General features: G+C 55.3%; 3 long non-coding RNA genes across 3 annotated transcripts; 1 reads left to right on the top strand and 2 right to left on the bottom strand.

Annotated features, from left to right (window-relative positions):
- Nucleotides 1-3: 3 nt before the first annotated feature.
- LOC141579196 (uncharacterized) lies at nt 4-7,530 on the bottom strand. Its single transcript, XR_012510368.1, has 2 exons — nt 3,643-7,530; nt 4-2,722 (listed from the first exon to the last, which is right to left on the bottom strand). It is a non-coding gene; the product is annotated as an uncharacterized LOC141579196 (long non-coding RNA).
- Nucleotides 7,531-7,784: 254 nt separating this feature from the next.
- LOC141579202 (uncharacterized) lies at nt 7,785-11,823 on the top strand. The gene is made up of 2 exons (XR_012510374.1): nt 7,785-8,811; nt 9,448-11,823. It is a non-coding gene; the product is annotated as an uncharacterized LOC141579202 (long non-coding RNA).
- A 3-nt stretch (nt 11,824-11,826) lies between these two features.
- LOC141579193 (uncharacterized) lies at nt 11,827-16,701 on the bottom strand. The gene is made up of 2 exons (XR_012510365.1): nt 15,461-16,701; nt 11,827-14,545 (listed from the first exon to the last, which is right to left on the bottom strand). It is a non-coding gene; the product is annotated as an uncharacterized LOC141579193 (long non-coding RNA).
- Between the last annotated feature and the right edge of the window lie 1,022 nt (nt 16,702-17,723).

Genomic DNA, 17,723 nt, shown 5'->3' with positions numbered 1-17,723 from the left:
GTGCAATGTAGTAGAGATATTTTAATTCATGTTGCCTTGTGTGTGTGTGATGTAGATTTGGGTAGAAAGAGGTCTGCTCACAGGACAGTGGGGTTGTCCCTGAATCCCTAGGAGACAATTGAAGCAGGGCAGTAGGTCTCGGTGAGAGTCACTCACCGGGGAAGTTCTCCTGCTCAGCACAGCCAAGGTGGGTCCGCATCGACTTCTATCCCCAGAGCACTGAGTCTGCTTTCGCCTGGGGCGCTTTGCTACAATCCTGTGTATCCTAAAGTGTCAGAAGAAAGAACAGTGATGATAAGAACTGTGGGAGAGGGACAGGTTTTGATTTCAATTACCTGCTCCTCTACCTACAACGGCTTTCCCTGGATTGTAGTATAACGAACGCTCAGCCACCTGGGAGCAGAGTCTATGCCTGGTTTTGAGCATATTACAGATCTCCAGCCCAGCACTTGGCCAAGAAGATGTACACGTATTGCTGAGTGAATACAGTTGGGAGGGAAGATAGGACAGGTTCGGGAATATATTTGAAATGGGGCCACTCCTGGAGCTTTCCTGACAGGAGGTCATCATACATAGGCACCTTCCTCACCTGCCAGGCCGTTTACTCCTGAAGGCCTTCCCACAGAGCCCCTCAGCCAGGACCCACATGATCCCAGGGCTCTCCCACATCACATCTCACCATCTGCTCTCACTTCCGTTCTCATTTTGGCCCCCTTGACTCTCCTGCTGTGTGGCTCTCCACTCTAGGACTCAGGGGACACCTCTGACTCCCTCAGGGATCCAAAGTCAGAATATTAGATCCTACAGACCTGTAGTTTCACTATGGGACTGAATTTAGGAATCAGTCACCACGTGGAGAAATACCGCTCTGCATGACTGTCATAATGGGGGGGTTTCCTTGAACAATCTATGTTAAATTCGATGGCATAAAGGAAGCATGTTTTTCTTGCAATGAGCATCCCTACTAAATGGAGCCATTTCTCTGATGAGGCTCTAAAAGACCTGACGCACAGCATGAGGAACAGTTTGAAGTGATATTGTGCTATAACGCAGTATATAATGCTGTGATACTTCTAAAAATTGTTATTATCCAGTTGGGCTAGAGTTATTGAAAAAAAAACATTGTGTGTATATGACCCTTTAAATTTCTCATGTTTCCATGAAATTCAGAAGATGGTGGTGAATTCATCCATTTCCTTCTCGGCATTCATTGGGATGATCCTGTTTTTTCTCCTCACACTGTTAATGGAATGGAGTACATACTCATGCATTTTTCTAGGGTGAAGCCACCCTGCATTCCAGGAATCTTTCCCACTTGTTCATGGTGCACAATTCTTCTTACACAGATGGATATGAGTGACTAGTATATAGGTATTTTTCTGCCCTTTCTACCTCAGCTCAGGCTTCCTGAGCCCTGGTAGGGTGGCCGGTGATGGCCAGGACACAACACCGAACCACAGAGGTTTTTGCCTTCTCATTACTCATGATAATCGTTCTTACTAACCCCCGATGCTTGATTTACACAGTCATGACTGTCAGACAGACCTGCACTCACCCATTTCCCCACCTCGTGTCTCACTCTCCACTCGTTCCTTCTGGGATTCGTTCATTTCTTCCTTCAATCCAACCGTCCTCACTCTCAGTGACAGCCTGACAGCGGCAAACTCTCTGAGTCTCTTGGATCTGAACACAATGTTATTTTGCTTTTACTCCTGAGTCATGGCTTAGAAGGAAAAACATATGGACATTCCTGTGATGGGTCCCTTCGCATCTGAGATGTCTTTCTGAAGTCTTGAAGTCAGTGGCAGCCTGGCCTCGCACAAAGTGGGCTCACTTGGACCACTGGGCCCTGGCTGGGCTGAGAAGCATCCGTGCAGATGGGGCACTGCCCTTGGAGGAGCATCAGCAGGGCCCTCGCGGGTCAGGAGGCAGGGGAGGGGAAAAAGTGGGCAAGAGCCTCTCCTGTGGTTTCCCTGGCGAGCAACAGGGAGGCAGGACTAGCAGGTGGGAGGAATCAGCATCTCTGGGTGGAGGGGCTGCCCCTACTTGTCTGTCCCCGCCCTGGGTGTGCTCACTGGCATCTTCCACTGTCTCTAGGAACTGACTAGCCCTGGGAGGGGCAGCCCCTCCAGGGTCAGTGGGACCCAGATGTCAAAGTGTCAGAAAACAGACAATAAAAAACGGCTAGCATACATGTCCAAACCACAGGCCTCTGTTTCCGCATGCGTGGAGGGCGGGATTGGTCCCAGTGGCCCTCCAAGGTCCAGCCCTGCACTCTCAGAGTCCAGCCAGCCGCCAGGACCTCCCCGAATTCAGGTCCTAACCGTCTAGGGTCAGCAAAGCAGCCATGCCTCTACCCAGCCCTGCAGATCAGGCATTTCAAGGCCTGTGGGTCGCCTGGGGCTTCTGTGGCACAGGAGAACAGGCAGTGGTGGGGCTGCTGGCTCAGCCTCCAGGTTGGACTTCACAAATGGAACAGGGGGCTCTGGGCTGGAATAATCCAGGCTTGTTCGCCAAGGGGAAGGACGGGGGTAACCGAGTCAGAGCACAGACTGCCAGTGCCTCGAGAACCATGCTGAGGCCCGGGGGCGAGGGGGTCGGCAACTGGGAGCGCGCATCCTGCTGGGATCCTGTGAGATGGTGGCTGGGTGATTAATGCTGAAGCTCACACTGCCCAGAAGGCTTCTGGAAATAAACACGCTCTCATAAACACAGGAACATCCTGAGAAGACAGTCAGACAAGGCTGGGAGACAAACGCGGGGCACGCGGCCCACCGCCCATCAGAAAGCACCCCTCACACCCACTCCCCTTGTCACCACGGCTGCCTGGCCTGTCAGTGGTGACAGCGAGTGGCCTGCTTTCCTGACCGCTTGGCCAGTGGCCAAAAGTCAGGGCTGAAGTTGGCACTTGTTCACCAGTGCTGTCCAGGGGACAGCAGGTGCCACAGAAGGATCTGTGGGGCCTCCTTGTGTCTGGCCAGAGGGACAAGATCTGCAGATGGGTGTGGGGGTGCTGATCCTGCACCCGGGAAGTACACTGGCTAACTGGCCATCCTTTCCTGGAATCCCTGAGAACCAGCAAGACGGGGACCTTGACATTTGGGGCAGGACTGAGCCACCCCATGTCTGTTCTGAGTCTTGTCTTTCTGCCTGTCCTCCTGACAAGGTGGCGCTCTGAGTATTTTCATCTGGAGACAGGAAGACAGAGGCCCACAGGGGCAAAGTGACCTGCCCAAGGCCACACAGCCACAGCCAGGAGGGGCGCAGACTCCAAGTCCAGCCCCTTCCCACTGGGACATGGCCTGTAGCTGCAGAAGGCCCCAGCTGCAGCCCACAGAGGGTTCTCGGGAGTCCTTCTGACTCCAGAACCAGGGAGAGCAGGAGAGCCCCAGGCCCCACATCTGCAAACGATAGCTACTGATAAAAAAAAAAAAAAAAAAAAAAAAAAAAAAATTGGCACGTCCAGAGCAGCCCAGGGCCAGAGTATAGTTCTTGAAGGCAGAAGGTGAGTCAGCTGGTCTCCTTCTTGCCAGGGTGGGTGGGATCCTGGTCCTCAGCCCCTGCCACAGCACTGGTGGATTTGGGGGACCCCGCAGCCTCTAAAACAAGCTCCTGGACCCCCTTGCCAGCCACTTGGCATACCTTCTCCCTTCTGACTGCCAGGATTTCTTCAATATTCCTCTTCCCATCCAGGTCCGAGAACCAACCCAGGTTGTCCGGGGTGGTGTGGTGGGTCTGGCAGCCAGGACAGGTCACAATGACCACACCCTGGTGATAGGCAAGCTTGGAGATATGCTTGGAGTACCCAGTCCCACAGACATCGCAGGTGAAGACTAGCTGGTAGTGCGCGGGCACAGGTCCCTTGTCGGAGCTGGAGGGCCGCCAGCCCCAGCCCCAGCCCCAGGCCCGCCTTCTCCCTGCGGCCTCCAGGCAGGCACCGAGCCCCCAGCAGCCACCTCAGGCCAAGCCTCCGGGAGTCGCGCGCCTCTCAACAGTCTCGGCAGGCGGCTCAGCGCTGTCCACAGCAGCCCGCCCGCAGGCCCCAGCCGCCACGATCTGCGCAGCGGAGACCGAACCCCGCCCCGGCTCTCCCCGCGCCACGGCTCTCCCGCACGGCAGAGGCCGCCTCCGGACCAGACTGTCCAGCCACAGCCGAGATCGCCCCCCGCCCCATGCCCCGGCTTTCCCGGCGCGGCCGAGAACGACCCCCGCACCAGATCTCCCCGAGCGGCCAAGGGCGCCCCCCTCCCAGGCTGTCTCGCCACAGCCGAGATCGCCCCGCCCCACAAGCCCCGGCTTTCCGGCGAGGCCGAGAACGACCCCCGCCCAGGCTCTCCCCGCCTCGGTCCTCCCCGCCCCAGATCTCCCCGCCCGGCTGAGGCTGCCCACTGCCCAGGCTCTCCCCGCGCAGCAGACGCCGCCCCCCGCCCCAGCTCACCCCGCACAGCCGAGACCGCCCCAACCGGGCTCTCCGCTCCTGGCCCAGCCCTTCCCCTGCCCCTGCTCCGCAGATTTCTCCCCTCCTGTTCTGGCCCTCCCCGCACAGCCCATACCGCCCCTGCCCCCTGCCCCAAGCTCTGTGCGGGAAGCCCGGGCCACGCCTTCGACATCTTGGAAGCAGGCTTCCCTAGGCTGTTGCTTTAAAGATGATTTTGAAGGGAAAAAAAGGAACAGAAAAGAACATAAATACAAAACAGAAACAGACTCATACAAATAGAAAACAAACTTGTGGTTGCCAAGCGGGAGGGGCGTGGGACGGGACAGACCGGGAGTTCGAAATGTGCACACACTGACAGGCAGATGCAGAATAGATGAACAAGATTATACTGTATAGCACAGGGAAATACATACAAGATCTTGTGGTAGCTCACAGCCAAAGACATTGTTCCAATGAACATGGGTATGTTCATGTATCCCTGAAAAATTGTGCTCTACATGGGAAATTGACAAAATTATAAAGAAAGATTCATTAATTGCCCAAATACCTGTCTATATAAATCAACCTTTTTAAATAAAATACCAAAAAGTGCAGGGGGGAGAAAAAGCTGCGGGTTATTTCCATAGCATCCTGGTGTGTTTGACGACGTGGAGTGACCCTATTCGTTCCTTCAGCGAGCATTCGTTGAACGCCTCCTATGTGCCTGATACTGTGCCTGGTGCCCAGGAAATACTCCCTGTCCTGAAAAAGCGTACAGTCGGACATGGAAATGAGCAGCTACAGCAGCGTATGAGCGGTTCTGTCATACTCACCCGGGCCCCGCTAGTTCAGACATGATCACAATTTGGGGAAGGACTGAGATAAGGACTGTATTCGTGGTAGTGTAGAAAGCATGTCGTCTAAGCAAACTGAAAGACAGAGCAATAAGCATTCCTCCACCTAAAAGTACAAATGGCTTCAAGGGCCCTAAGAGCATCCATTGACATGCTACAGCAGTGAAGGCAGAATCCGCTTTAAGGAGCAGAGAACAGAGAAAGCACTCACCTTACAAGGGCAAACCTCTGACTGCCCTGTTGCCATCCCAGTTGAGGGAGTGGGACCTATAGGAAGGAAAAGTGACCTGAAAGTAAAAAGGTAAGTGGTAATACGATAAGGCTGAGAAAGGGCCAAATGAGCAGCCGTGGCAATGACACAGTGGCTTCAGCGATTCAGTGGCGTGTGAGCTGCCTGAACGTGTAACCCCCAATATCTCAGTGGCTTAATACAATCCCGGGCTTTTCTTCCCTTGCGTAACGTCCAAGATGGGTTTATCTTCCTTGGTGGGTAGCTCTTCTCCTAGCCAGAGTTCGGGGATCCAGGTTCTTTTTATCCGCTGAATCGATCATCTTCGACATATGGCTTCTCAGGTCTCAAGGACGTGAAGGAGGACGTGAAGGGGAACGTGTGGGAGATCTTTATGGGCTGTGCTGAAGTTCACATGCCACCGTTAGACCTCAACAGCTGAGCGCGCCCGACTGCCAGGGAGGCCGGGAAATGGAGTCCAGCCGCATCTGTGCCCACGAACAGGAGGCAGTGACCCTGGTAAGCAGCTAGGCCAGAGCGCCACACGGAGCTAGAGGTAGAGGCCAGCTCCCTGTGGGTGGGCACCCTCTCTCGGCCTCACCTTGCTATCTCTGATGCCGAGTTGAGGATCTCGGGCCCCCAGGTCATGAGGTCCCTACTGTCATTTGCTCCGTGCCATGCTGCCCGTGGCCTTGCTCTCTCTCACGTCCCCAGTGTATTCCATCAGAGCAGTTATTACTTCCTGATTACATCCTTCCTTGTCATTCAGTTTACCCGCTGGCCTTCCTCCTACGTGGACGGAAGCTCCATGAAGGCAAGGAAGCAGCCAACGAGATGGTCACGTCACTCTAGTGATGTCAGCCTCCATCTGCCCATCTGTCCCTGGGTCTCTGCATATCCAGCTGGAGAAGTTCAGCGTGCCAGACTGTGTAATCAGAGAAGTGGACAGTTTTCCTGCTCCCAGGACTGTGCTACTGAGTGTGCACAGTGGACACAGGCTGTCTATAATCCCAGTTCCAGCCCTGCTACCTGCATGGCCTTGACTCACGAGCTCTAAACTTCCAGCAAGGGCCTCAGAATTTCTCATTCCATTTGCTTTAGAGAACTGAAACCCTCAGACCTCAGGATGCTATTGCCCATTTCTCCTGTGCGGGGACAGTTTCCTACTGGCGACACAGAGTGTGAGCACTGGTTTAGGCACACAAACACACACACACACACACACACATACCAACAAAGACACACACATAGACACCCGTGTACAATGACATTGAATAAGAATTATCGCGTCACATCCTAAGAGGAACAGCCATGGAGGAGGAAGTCAGAGGAAGATAACTTGGGTCGCAGGCAACACCTCCAGGTGACATCACTCTCCAATTTTTTAGGCCTTATTCCACTTGCACCTCAGGACGTCCCTAGAAGTACTTGCTAGAATCATTCCCACTGTGCAGCTGGGGAGACACACGGGCCTGGACACACACCAGGACTTCCCCAGGATGGAGAACAGGTAAGTATGAGGGGTGGAGTCTGGAAGCCAGGGCGTCTCCTCAAAGCTGCATGCAGACCCTCCCCGGCAGCTCTAGAGACGGCGGGGCTGCTATAACTGTGCAAGACGCGGGTTCGCGTGGAGAAGGGCGTGAGCAGGCAAGCGGCCCATAGGGCAGTGTGTGGAGGTGTTGTCTGAGGAGGGGCTTCCAGGAAGTGGACCCCAGGAAGTGACATCACATCCTTCACAGACCCCAACCGAAATGGAACCTGGTTACCAGGCACCCACATTCTAGTGACGGCTCCAGAGCCAGCGCACTTGGCTGGAGACAGTTGAAGACACAGGATGTTCTCCTCTTGTTTCCCGGTCTCCCGGGGCTTCTCCGCCAGGAAACCCTGGACTGCGAGGTTCTTCGGTGGCTGTAGGCGTCTGTGGAACCCTCCACCCAGACGCCTGTGGCCTATTTTGCGCAGGTCACCTAAGGTAACGCAGGGTGGCCTGGAGAAGGCCAGTGTGGGACCGGCCTCCATTGGGGGCCCTCCCTGGGCAGGCCCGCTTTCCCTCATCTCCATGTCGCTGAAGGGGGACTTGAGAGGAGGTGTCCCCTCTGGGCAGGAATGGCTTGTTGAACACTTGGTAACCTGGTGGTCCTGTCATGGCCGCACCCAAGGACAGGGCTGAGAAGGGGGAAAGAGGACTCCTGAGGGGCATCTTCTCTGTGTCAATGGGAATACAAGGCTCCCACTTTGTCAGCTTTTCTGCCCCTGAAGGAGGTCTGTGCAGACAGTGGTGGATGTGTGTCAGCACTGGAGATTTCTTATGGGTCGGACAACCAGACAGGGTTCTGAGGCTGCTGCCTGGCCTGTGGGCACTGTATTTACAGGACTCAACACACGGGACGGGACAGGACCTGGTCCATGGAGAACCCCGCGCCACCTCCCTGCAGGAGGCGCAGGTGCCCCACGACAGCAGCAGAGCCCAGGACGCGCTGAGGGTGAGTGCGAGCGAGGAGACTCCACACCCAGGAAGCCCCGGGCCCCACTGCTGCCCCGCTTCTCCCCTGGGCTGCCTCTTAAGAGAGCTGCTGGCAAAGGGATCTGATGCCCCATCTCCCCCATCTGCCGTCACATCCCAGGCCCTGCCTTAGCCAGATGCAAAGTTAGTGCCCACGTATGAGTCCGAATCTCAGAAAGAGACTTGGACAGAACTTCAGTATATGTACAGTCAAGGGTGTTTCTGCATTTTTCTACACGCTGTCCTGTTTCTTCTGCATCCCCACGTGTCCACATTAAACTGAAGATCCTGAGCCCACCCACCCCAGGCTCAGCCGCTGTGTTCTCATCCCTAGAATGGGATGTGTGACAGCAGTCACGGGGATGAAGTGGTGCATGCAGGGAGGGGCCGGCACTGCGGTGCTGACGCAGGGATCTGAGGCACTGATGCATTTCATCATCGCCCTTCGCCCCTTGTACTGGTGATGCCGAGAACCTTGGATCTGCTCAGGGCTCCCCTGTTCCACCTCAGTCACAAGAGCTTGAGGCTTGAGGATTCGGTCTAATCTCCAGCCCCAAGTGCCTGGGGGTCCCCGGTGCTGCCTCTGATTCACATCTCTCCTCTTTCCACCCCAGGGGGGAGCTGGACCATCAGGGAGCAGGGATGAAGCCTACGGGGCTTGGAGCCTCCAGCGACACAGGCTGGAGAAGCTGGTGGCAAAGCTGGTGCCTGCCGTCCTGGGTGGCCACCCCTCCTATGTGAACACATTTCTGGGCAATTATCGAACTTTTGCCACCGCCCAGCAGGTGCTGGACCATCTGTTCCGGAGGTGAGCACTCTGTCTTCATGGGACATTGGGGACCTGGCCACCTACCAGCAGTGCCATGAGGCATTGTTCCTCTACCTCCCTAAGCCTCAGTTTCCCCCCTGCACACTGGGGTCAAGAGAGGATCAGGCCCTAGGAGGGTAGGATCAGAGGGAGACCTTCACGGAAGGTGCTCTCTGGGGACCTGGCTCACGGCAAGAGCAGCTGGCGGGGCTGTGGTTGTGCGAATTTGTCATTGTCCTCCTGCCCAAGAGCTAGCGTCTGCCTCCTGTGTCACTGGGACTTTGGCCTTGGGTGGAACTGTTTTCCCATTTCAAAGGGGATCTGTGACGCCATTAGCTGTCCCTGTCCTGGGAGAGTGAGAGCAGGGATCCCTGGGAGGGACAAGTGGGGTCCCAGGCCCACTCAGATGTGCGCTGTGGGGCCGGGTGGGCTCACTCACTCATTCCCCCAATGTATAGGAAGGGCCCCCAGGGACAGGGGCTTTTCTAGGAACAACCATCATTTAATGCATCGAGCAGACATCAGCCCTGCCCTCCAGGGCTTCCATTCTCTCGGGTGTCACACTGTCACACTAGACAGCACATCCAGCTCGTGTGCTCGGGACAGTCCATGTGATGCCTTCCTGCTCTCCTCTAGATACGGATGCATCCTCCCTTTTACTGAGGAGGACGGGGGACCCCTGCACCAGCTGAAACAGTGAGTCTTTTGGATTGAAGCGGGAAGGACTCCTTCCCCAAATAGTGTGTGAAGCTCTGGGCTCTCTGGTTGGTCCAAGGTGGGTGGAATCCAGGATCCCACATATCCAGTGAGTCTGGTTTGAGAGCAAAAGTCCTAGGGCTTCCCCTGGCAAAGAGGAGACGAGACCCAGAGAGCTGTGGATGGGACTGTGGTGCTGTGAGGGGCAGCTGGGAGGTCAGAAGACAGAGTCAACCCTGAAGAAAACCCACAACCATCCCCTACACATCCCACCCCTGCCCACACGCCCTATGGGAGACACAGAACGCAAGGGGTGGAGAGCATCCTGCCCACCATCTAGTGGAGCCTCAATGGTGGGGACTCAGCTGGTGCTCAGGGGACCCAGTGAGCCTCAGGGGACAGCTGAGCCCATCCTGATGATGCTGAGTGGCAGGGGCAGAAGGAGACCCAGGCAGGGTCCCTGGAGGATTCTGCAGCCAGCAGGTGCAGGAGCTAAAGTCTGTGGAGTTAGGAGGCCCGTGGGCAGCCTGGATGGCCGACACAGCCTGTCTGTTCCCTCCTGGCTCAGGCACTGATAGAGCAGCTCCCGTGTCCCTTAGAGGGCAGTGCCCAGAGCGCACAGCCTGCCTGTCCTCACAGATGTGCCATCCAGTGGGGAGGGGCAGGGAGAGGGACATAGCAGTGTGACAGTTGTCCCTGAAGCGGTGGACAGGTGGTCACGCCATTGAGCCAGGGCTGTCCCTTCAGAAGGCTGGTAGCAGCCCCTCCTCTGTGTCCAAGCCCGCCTCTGCCCACACTGCCAGCTGAGATGGGACATGGAGCAGAGCCGGCCTCTGGATGGGCAGGAGCCAAAGGCAAAAAGGCCCAGGACCCCGCAGGGCTACCCTGGGAGCCCAGCATGGTAGGAAAGGCCAAGCCTCTGACCCTGGTGTCCCCCTGACTACCCCCAGGGCCATGTCCTCCATCCTGGGCACCTGGCTGTTCCAGTACCCAGACGATTTCCACCAGCCTCCAGAATTCCCATGCCTTAAGACCATTGTCGCTTACGTAGAGCTCAGCATGCCTGGCTCCGACCTGGAGCAGCAGGCCCACCTCCTCCTGGCACAGCTGGAGCAACTGGAGCTCCCAGAGGCAGACAGTGATGGTGAGCAGGATGCAGGGTGGGGGATCTGGTGGGTGGGGAGGGGAAGGCACTGGACCCCACAGAGCAGAGTCTGGGAAGACTCCCTGGGGGTGGAGTCAGGGAGTGAGAGTTGACTGAGTAGCAGTGAGGGCTCCCCTGGCTTTGGGAGACACGTGGGAAAGCAGTCCTATTGATGAGAGTTTCCCTTCTTGGAGCTACAGCACCAGCTCCAGAACCCGCTGGGGAAGCCCCTCTGGATGGAGAGCCAGCTCCAGCTCTCCTGCCTGCAACAGCACCAGAGCCAGAGCAGAGGGACGCGCTGTAAGTATCAGTCAGGCTCTGCTGCCTCCCGTCGCCTTCAGGCCCGGGACGCCCACTGTTCTTGAGGTGTCTGTGATTTACAATTCCGGATTACTCTTAGAGGTGATAACATATTCCTTGCGGCCTGTTGTGTTTGTGTTTTATTGTTAATAGAAACATCAAAGTGCCCTACATGTCTTTGTTTGGATACACTCACTTCTCTGTACCAGGCACACCGGGTGGGGATGTGGACAAGTGAACCCAGCATGTTCCCAATCTCTCCCTGCAGGTCCTGTGAGGCAGCGGCCTCCTCTCCCTTGTCTGCTGTGGACCCAGGGCCCAGCTCAGGGCTTCCATCAACACTCCCTGAGACCCCGCCCTTGGTAAGTGGCCGGTCATGTCATGATCAAGACAAGGACATAGAAGGCAACCCCGAATTTTGATCTTAGAGGATTTGTTTTTTTCCAGCAGTGAGACTGATGTTGTGTTTGTGTGAATGTTGCCTGTTTGTCCGACATCCATGGAGCCAGCAGCTCACGTGCCATTCCCATATGGCCACCAGAGGGAGGGGTGTCACTGCTTCTGAGAAACACTGTTCCATTCCAACGTGGTCCTTCCCAATTTAGCCCTCCTCAGAACATGTTTTAGAAAGTGAGGATTTCTTTAAGCTATAGAGCTTTGGTTTTTTCCTTCAATCTCATTTCAGGTCTAATCTCAATACACTGTAATTCACAAAAAGAAGTTGGCCACTGAGTGGAAGTTGTCCCTTGGGATACACAGACATGTGTTAGTCTGTGTCCAGCACCCATCTGTGTCCACCTCTGTCCCTTCCTCTCTCCCTCCAACCGTCTGCGTTTGTAAATATCTATTTAAATAAAAGACTTTGACAATCAGTGCAATGTAGTAGAGATATTTTAATTCATGTTGCCTTGTGTGTGTGTGATGTAGATTTGGGTAGAAAGAGGTCTGCTCACAGGACAGTGGGGTTGTCCCTGAATCCCTAGGAGACAATTGAAGCAGGGCAGTAGGTCTCGGTGAGAGTCACTCACCGGGGAAGTTCTCCTGCTCAGCACAGCCAAGGTGGGTCCGCATCGACTTCTATCCCCAGAGCACTGAGTCTGCTTTCGCCTGGGGCGCTTTGCTACAATCCTGTGTATCCTAAAGTGTCAGAAGAAAGAACAGTGATGATAAGAACTGTGGGAGAGGGACAGGTTTTGATTTCAATTACCTGCTCCTCTACCTACAACGGCTTTCCCTGGATTGTAGTATAACGAACGCTCAGCCACCTGGGAGCAGAGTCTATGCCTGGTTTTGAGCATATTACAGATCTCCAGCCCAGCACTTGGCCAAGAAGATGTACACGTATTGCTGAGTGAATACAGTTGGGAGGGAAGATAGGACAGGTTCGGGAATATATTTGAAATGGGGCCACTCCTGGAGCTTTCCTGACAGGAGGTCATCATACATAGGCACCTTCCTCACCTGCCAGGCCGTTTACTCCTGAAGGCCTTCCCACAGAGCCCCTCAGCCAGGACCCACATGATCCCAGGGCTCTCCCACATCACATCTCACCATCTGCTCTCACTTCCGTTCTCATTTTGGCCCCCTTGACTCTCCTGCTGTGTGGCTCTCCACTCTAGGACTCAGGGGACACCTCTGACTCCCTCAGGGATCCAAAGTCAGAATATTAGATCCTACAGACCTGTAGTTTCACTATGGGACTGAATTTAGGAATCAGTCACCACGTGGAGAAATACCGCTCTGCATGACTGTCATAATGGGGGGGTTTCCTTGAACAATCTATGTTAAATTCGATGGCATAAAGGAAGCATGTTTTTCTTGCAATGAGCATCCCTACTAAATGGAGCCATTTCTCTGATGAGGCTCTAAAAGACCTGACGCACAGCATGAGGAACAGTTTGAAGTGATATTGTGCTATAACGCAGTATATAATGCTGTGATACTTCTAAAAATTGTTATTATCCAGTTGGGCTAGAGTTATTGAAAAAAAAACATTGTGTGTATATGACCCTTTAAATTTCTCATGTTTCCATGAAATTCAGAAGATGGTGGTGAATTCATCCATTTCCTTCTCGGCATTCATTGGGATGATCCTGTTTTTTCTCCTCACACTGTTAATGGAATGGAGTACATACTCATGCATTTTTCTAGGGTGAAGCCACCCTGCATTCCAGGAATCTTTCCCACTTGTTCATGGTGCACAATTCTTCTTACACAGATGGATATGAGTGACTAGTATATAGGTATTTTTCTGCCCTTTCTACCTCAGCTCAGGCTTCCTGAGCCCTGGTAGGGTGGCCGGTGATGGCCAGGACACAACACCGAACCACAGAGGTTTTTGCCTTCTCATTACTCATGATAATCGTTCTTACTAACCCCCGATGCTTGATTTACACAGTCATGACTGTCAGACAGACCTGCACTCACCCATTTCCCCACCTCGTGTCTCACTCTCCACTCGTTCCTTCTGGGATTCGTTCATTTCTTCCTTCAATCCAACCGTCCTCACTCTCAGTGACAGCCTGACAGCGGCAAACTCTCTGAGTCTCTTGGATCTGAACACAATGTTATTTTGCTTTTACTCCTGAGTCATGGCTTAGAAGGAAAAACATATGGACATTCCTGTGATGGGTCCCTTCGCATCTGAGATGTCTTTCTGAAGTCTTGAAGTCAGTGGCAGCCTGGCCTCGCACAAAGTGGGCTCACTTGGACCACTGGGCCCTGGCTGGGCTGAGAAGCATCCGTGCAGATGGGGCACTGCCCTTGGAGGAGCATCAGCAGGGCCCTCGCGGGTCAGGAGGCAGGGGAGGGGAAAAAGTGGGCAAGAGCCTCTCCTGTGGTTTCCCTGGCGAGCAACAGGGAGGCAGGACTAGCAGGTGGGAGGAATCAGCATCTCTGGGTGGAGGGGCTGCCCCTACTTGTCTGTCCCCGCCCTGGGTGTGCTCACTGGCATCTTCCACTGTCTCTAGGAACTGACTAGCCCTGGGAGGGGCAGCCCCTCCAGGGTCAGTGGGACCCAGATGTCAAAGTGTCAGAAAACAGACAATAAAAAACGGCTAGCATACATGTCCAAACCACAGGCCTCTGTTTCCGCATGCGTGGAGGGCGGGATTGGTCCCAGTGGCCCTCCAAGGTCCAGCCCTGCACTCTCAGAGTCCAGCCAGCCGCCAGGACCTCCCCGAATTCAGGTCCTAACCGTCTAGGGTCAGCAAAGCAGCCATGCCTCTACCCAGCCCTGCAGATCAGGCATTTCAAGGCCTGTGGGTCGCCTGGGGCTTCTGTGGCACAGGAGAACAGGCAGTGGTGGGGCTGCTGGCTCAGCCTCCAGGTTGGACTTCACAAATGGAACAGGGGGCTCTGGGCTGGAATAATCCAGGCTTGTTCGCCAAGGGGAAGGACGGGGGTAACCGAGTCAGAGCACAGACTGCCAGTGCCTCGAGAACCATGCTGAGGCCCGGGGGCGAGGGGGTCGGCAACTGGGAGCGCGCATCCTGCTGGGATCCTGTGAGATGGTGGCTGGGTGATTAATGCTGAAGCTCACACTGCCCAGAAGGCTTCTGGAAATAAACACGCTCTCATAAACACAGGAACATCCTGAGAAGACAGTCAGACAAGGCTGGGAGACAAATGCGGGGCACGCGGCCCACCGCCCATCAGAAAGCACCCCTCACACCCACTCCCCTTGTCACCACGGCTGCCTGGCCTGTCAGTGGTGACAGCGAGTGGCCTGCTTTCCTGACCGCTTGGCCAGTGGCCAAAAGTCAGGGCTGAAGTTGGCACTTGTTCACCAGTGCTGTCCAGGGGACAGCAGGTGCCACAGAAGGATCTGTGGGGCCTCCTTGTGTCTGGCCAGAGGGACAAGATCTGCAGATGGGTGTGGGGGTGCTGATCCTGCACCCGGGAAGTACACTGGCTAACTGGCCATCCTTTCCTGGAATCCCTGAGAACCAGCAAGACGGGGACCTTGACATTTGGGGCAGGACTGAGCCACCCCATGTCTGTTCTGAGTCTTGTCTTTCTGCCTGTCCTCCTGACAAGGTGGCGCTCTGAGTATTTTCATCTGGAGACAGGAAGACAGAGGCCCACAGGGGCAAAGTGACCTGCCCAAGGCCACACAGCCACAGCCAGGAGGGGCGCAGACTCCAAGTCCAGCCCCTTCCCACTGGGACATGGCCTGTAGCTGCAGAAGGCCCCAGCTGCAGCCCACAGAGGGTTCTCGGGAGTCCTTCTGACTCCAGAACCAGGGAGAGCAGGAGAGCCCCAGGCCCCACATCTGCAAACGATAGCTACTGATAAAAAAAAAAAAAAAAAAAAAAAAAATTGGCACGTCCAGAGCAGCCCAGGGCCAGAGTATAGTTCTTGAAGGCAGAAGGTGAGTCAGCTGGTCTCCTTCTTGCCAGGGTGGGTGGGATCCTGGTCCTCAGCCCCTGCCACAGCACTGGTGGATTTGGGGGACCCCGCAGCCTCTAAAACAAGCTCCTGGACCCCCTTGCCAGCCACTTGGCATACCTTCTCCCTTCTGACTGCCAGGATTTCTTCAATATTCCTCTTCCCATCCAGGTCCGAGAACCAACCCAGGTTGTCCGGGGTGGTGTGGTGGGTCTGGCAGCCAGGACAGGTCACAATGACCACACCCTGGTGATAGGCAAGCTTGGAGATATGCTTGGAGTACCCAGTCCCACAGACATCGCAGGTGAAGACTAGCTGGTAGTGCGCGGGCACAGGTCCCTTGTCGGAGCTGGAGGGCCGCCAGCCCCAGCCCCAGCCCCAGGCCCGCCTTCTCCCTGCGGCCTCCAGGCAGGCACCGAGCCCCCAGCAGCCACCTCAGGCCAAGCCTCCGGGAGTCGCGCGCCTCTCAACAGTCTCGGCAGGCGGCTCAGCGCTGTCCACAGCAGCCCGCCCGCAGGCCCCAGCCGCCACGATCTGCGCAGCGGAGACCGAACCCCGCCCCGGCTCTCCCCGCGCCACGGCTCTCCCGCACGGCAGAGGCCGCCTCCGGACCAGACTGTCCAGCCACAGCCGAGATCGCCCCCCGCCCCATGCCCCGGCTTTCCCGGCGCGGCCGAGAACGACCCCCGCACCAGATCTCCCCGAGCGGCCAAGGGCGCCCCCCTCCCAGGCTGTCTCGCCACAGCCGAGATCGCCCCGCCCCACAAGCCCCGGCTTTCCGGCGAGGCCGAGAACGACCCCCGCCCAGGCTCTCCCCGCCTCGGTCCTCCCCGCCCCAGATCTCCCCGCCCGGCTGAGGCTGCCCACTGCCCAGGCTCTCCCCGCGCAGCAGACGCCGCCCCCCGCCCCAGCTCACCCCGCACAGCCGAGACCGCCCCAACCGGGCTCTCCGCTCCTGGCCCAGCCCTTCCCCTGCCCCTGCTCCGCAGATTTCTCCCCTCCTGTTCTGGCCCTCCCCGCACAGCCCATACCGCCCCTGCCCCCTGCCCCAAGCTCTGTGCGGGAAGCCCGGGCCACGCCTTCGACATCTTGGAAGCAGGCTTCCCTAGGCTGTTGCTTTAAAGATGATTTTGAAGGGAAAAAAAGGAACAGAAAAGAACATAAATACAAAACAGAAACAGACTCATACAAATAGAAAACAAACTTGTGGTTGCCAAGCGGGAGGGGCGTGGGACGGGACAGACCGGGAGTTCGAAATGTGCACACACTGACAGGCAGATGCAGAATAGATGAACAAGATTATACTGTATAGCACAGGGAAATACATACAAGATCTTGTGGTAGCTCACAGCCAAAGACATTGTTCCAATGAATATGGGTATGTTCATGTATCCCTGAAAAATTGTGCTCTACATGGGAAATTGACAAAACTATAAAGAAAGATTCATTAATTGCCCAAATACCTGTCTATATAAATCAACCTTTTTAAATAAAATACCAAAAAGTGCAGGGGGGAGAAAAAGCTGCGGGTTATTTCCATAGCATCCTGGTGTGTTTGACGACGTGGAGTGACCCTATTCGTTCCTTCAGCGAGCATTCGTTGAACGCCTCCTATGTGCCTGATACTGTGCCTGGTGCCCAGGAAATACTCCCTGTCCTGAAAAAGTGTACAGTCGGACATGGAAATGAGCAGCTACAGCAGCGTATGAGCGGTTCTGTCATACTCACCCGGGCCCCGCTAGTTCAGACATGATCACAATTTGGGGAAGGACTGAGATAAGGACTGTATTCGTGGTAGTGTAGAAAGCATGTCGTCTAAGCAAACTGAAAGACAGAGCAATAAGCATTCCTCCACCTAAAAGTACAAATGGCTTCAAGGGCCCTAAGAGCATCCATTGACATGCTACAGCAGTGAAGGCAGAATCCGCTTTAAGGAGCAGAGAACAGAGAAAGCACTCACCTTACAAGGGCAAACCTCTGACTGCCCTGTTGCCATCCCAGTTGAGGGAGTGGGACCTATAGGAAGGAAAAGTGACCTGAAAGTAAAAAGGTAAGTGGTAATACGATAAGGCTGAGAAAGGGCCAAATGAGCAGCCGTGGCAATGACACAGTGGCTTCAGCGATTCAGTGGCGTGTGAGCTGCCTGAACGTGTAACCCCCAATATCTCAGTGGCTTAATACAATCCCGGGCTTTTCTTCCCTTGCGTAACGTCCAAGATGGGTTTATCTTCCTTGGTGGGTAGCTCTTCTCCTAGCCAGAGTTCGGGGATCCAGGTTCTTTTTATCCGCTGAATCGATCATCTTCGACATATGGCTTCTCAGGTCTCAAGGACGTGAAGGAGGACGTGAAGGGGAACGTGTGGGAGATCTTTATGGGCTGTGC

Source organism: Camelus bactrianus, chromosome 11, assembly GCF_048773025.1.
Source record: "Camelus bactrianus isolate YW-2024 breed Bactrian camel chromosome 11, ASM4877302v1, whole genome shotgun sequence".
Taxonomy (NCBI): Eukaryota; Metazoa; Chordata; class Mammalia; order Artiodactyla; family Camelidae; genus Camelus; species Camelus bactrianus.
Note: the sequence above shows the minus strand (reverse complement) of the source record. Positions and strands in the feature narration are given on the sequence as shown.